Source organism: Mastomys coucha, unplaced genomic scaffold, assembly GCF_008632895.1.
Source record: "Mastomys coucha isolate ucsf_1 unplaced genomic scaffold, UCSF_Mcou_1 pScaffold12, whole genome shotgun sequence".
Taxonomy (NCBI): Eukaryota; Metazoa; Chordata; class Mammalia; order Rodentia; family Muridae; genus Mastomys; species Mastomys coucha.
Window position 1 is genome coordinate 65726103 of NW_022196894.1, and position 2762 is coordinate 65728864.

The 2762-nt window shown below is 38.1% G+C and overlaps 1 non-coding gene across 1 annotated transcript; it reads left to right on the forward strand.

Moving 5' to 3' along the window:
• The first annotated feature begins 2174 nt into the window (after positions 1–2174).
• On the forward strand, positions 2175–2299 carry LOC116086743. Its single transcript, XR_004117095.1, has one exon. It is a non-coding gene; the product is annotated as a small nucleolar RNA SNORA40 (small nucleolar RNA).
• Positions 2300–2762: the final 463 nt, after the last annotated feature.

Here is a 2762-nt window from a genome sequence, read left to right on the forward strand (position 1 = left end):
TTTTAATTTGGATACTGCCTCTATGCCCTTTAGTTAGTTTGGCTAGGGGTTTATCTTTCTTGTTGATTCTCTCAAAGAGCCAGGTTTTAGTTTTGTTGATTCTTTGTATTGTTTTCTTTGTTTCTATTTGTTGATTTTGGCCCTGTGTTTGACTGTTTCCTGCTCTTCACTCCATTTGGGTGAGTTTGCTTCTTTTTGTTCTAGAGCTTGCAGGTATGCTGTTAAGTTGTTAGTTAATATCTCTCTAGTTTCTTTATCAGGGCATTTAGTGCTCTTAGCACTGCTTTCATTGCATCCTGTAAGTTTGGGAATGATGTGTCAACATTTTCATTAAATTCCAGGAAGTCTTTAATTTATTTCTTTATTTCTTCTCTGAACAAGTTGTCATTGAGTAGAGAATTGTTCAGTTTCCATGTGTATGTGGGATTTCTATAATTTTTGCTGTTCTTGAAGACCAGCCTTGGGTTATGGTGGTCTGATAAGATGCATGGTATTACTTCAATCTTCTTGTATCTGTTGAGGGATGTTTTATGACCAATTATATGGTTGATTTTTGGAGAAGGTATATGTAGTCACTAATAAGTGGATATTAACCACAAAAAAAGAGTACATATAACCCAAGATACAGTCCACAGAACTCAAAAAGTTCAACAAGCTGAAGTGCCCAAGTGAGGATGTCCCAGCTCCACTTGTGAGAGAGTAGAAAGCAATCACAAGTGGGGAGAGAGTAAGGGACTTGGGAGGGAAAGTAGATGAGGGAAGGGGTGTTGTGGGGGAAAGGAGAACCTGATTTAGTATTGGGTGAGGGAAAAGGACTGAAGCCCCGAGGGCCAGCAGAAAGATAGGAAACAGACAACCTCAGAAAATAGGTGGTTGGGGGGACCCTACAGAATGCACCAGAGACCTGGGAAGTGAGAGACTCTCAGGACACAAAGGGAGGGACCTAATATGAAATGCCTGACAGTATGGAGAGACAGTAGGGAGAGGGAACTTATAGAGCCCACTTCCAGCAGGAATACAGAGTATCATGTGAAGGATGGGGTTGTTATCCCATAGTCACAACTCTGACCCATAATTGTTCCTGTCTGAAAGAATTACAGAGATGGAAATGGAGAGGAGCCTAAGGAAAAGAAGGTCCAGCAATAGGCCCAAAGAGGAATCCAGCTCAATGGGAGGTCCCAAGGCCTGACACTATTACTGAGGCTATGGAGTGTTCACAAAAAGGGACCTAGCATGACTGCCCTCTGAAAGACCCAATAAGCAGCTGAAAGAGTCAGATGAAGATATTTGCACCCAACCAATGGATTAAAGCAGCTGACCCCTGTTGTTGAATTAGGGAAGGCTGAAAGAAGCTGAGGAGAAGGGAAATCCTGCAGGAGGACCAGCAGTCTCAATTAATCTGGAACCCTGAGATCTCTCAGATACCGGACCACCAAACAGACAGCATACGCCAGATGATATGAGGCCCCCAACAAATACAGCAGAGGACTGCTGGGTCTGTGATCATTCAGAGATGATGCACCTAACCCTCAGGAGACTGGAGGCCCCAGGCCTCCAAGTCCATCTCTGAATGATGCCCCTAACCTGGTTAGAGGTTAGGTGGGGTGGGGACTGGGGACATTCATGGGGAGACAAGGGATAGAGCGGTGGAGATTTAGGATGTGCAGCAGTCAGAGGGTTCATGGGGAGGCAGGGAATGGAATATGGAGTAGAAAAAAATAAACTAATTTGTAAAAAAAAATATGAAAAAGCATTTTTGAAGTGAAATTAGTATAGTATGTGAACAGGGACTCAGGTATAATAGAAAAGGACTGACATGCAAATAAAGATCCAAATAAACAAATAAATAAATATACACATAAGATGAAAATATAAACATAATAGAAATAGATTATGCAAATAACTATTATTTTTCAAGACACTGTTTATAAATACTTATATTTTATTGTTTAAAAGCAGAAGTTTTTTTCTAAAAAAGGAAGAAATAGGACTATCTGTAATTCTGAAGAAGAAAAAGGAACAAATGGTAAGACCTTTATACTTGTGAGTGCTTGTCATATGTCCTTGAGGTACAAACTTGAGCTAAAACCCTGAGGGGTCATTGATAGGAAGATTCACAATGTAGCAAAAATGTCTGAAGTAATTAAGACTTTTCTTCTATTTAAACATAAATAGATGTAGATACATGTATTTGTTCAACTGGTATAAAAGCATAGAAGATGGGTGTAAAATGAGTCTTCCTTTTCAAACCAGAACTCATTGTTCAGGATCAGTTCTGATATATTAAAGAAGAAATATGATACATAAATAAATAAATAAGTGAAATAAACATAAGATCTTGTCAAGGCTCAGAAGACAGACTTGCTTTGCAATTCTCCTTTTGTTATTTTTCCACATTGCCACTGAATATTTGTCTACCATTTACTAAAATATAAAAAGATAAATAAACATAGCTTTCTAGTTTGAGAGGTACATTGATTTTTTTTCCAAACATACTTAGAGACAAATTGGAATTACTCATTGTCTATAGAATCCTGAATTACTGCAACAGGAAATGTGAGTAAAGCAAGAAAAAAATTATAGACTGGGGTGATGGATAGTTTCTTGATTTTTGTTACCATACTAGACAATTCTACTATCTTGGCATGATAACACTCAAACCATCACTCAGAATGACAGCTCAACTATCTGAAAGACATAGAGTATTTGAATGAGCAAAGTAAAAGAAAATATTTTCCTCTATTAAAATATTATTTTAAATT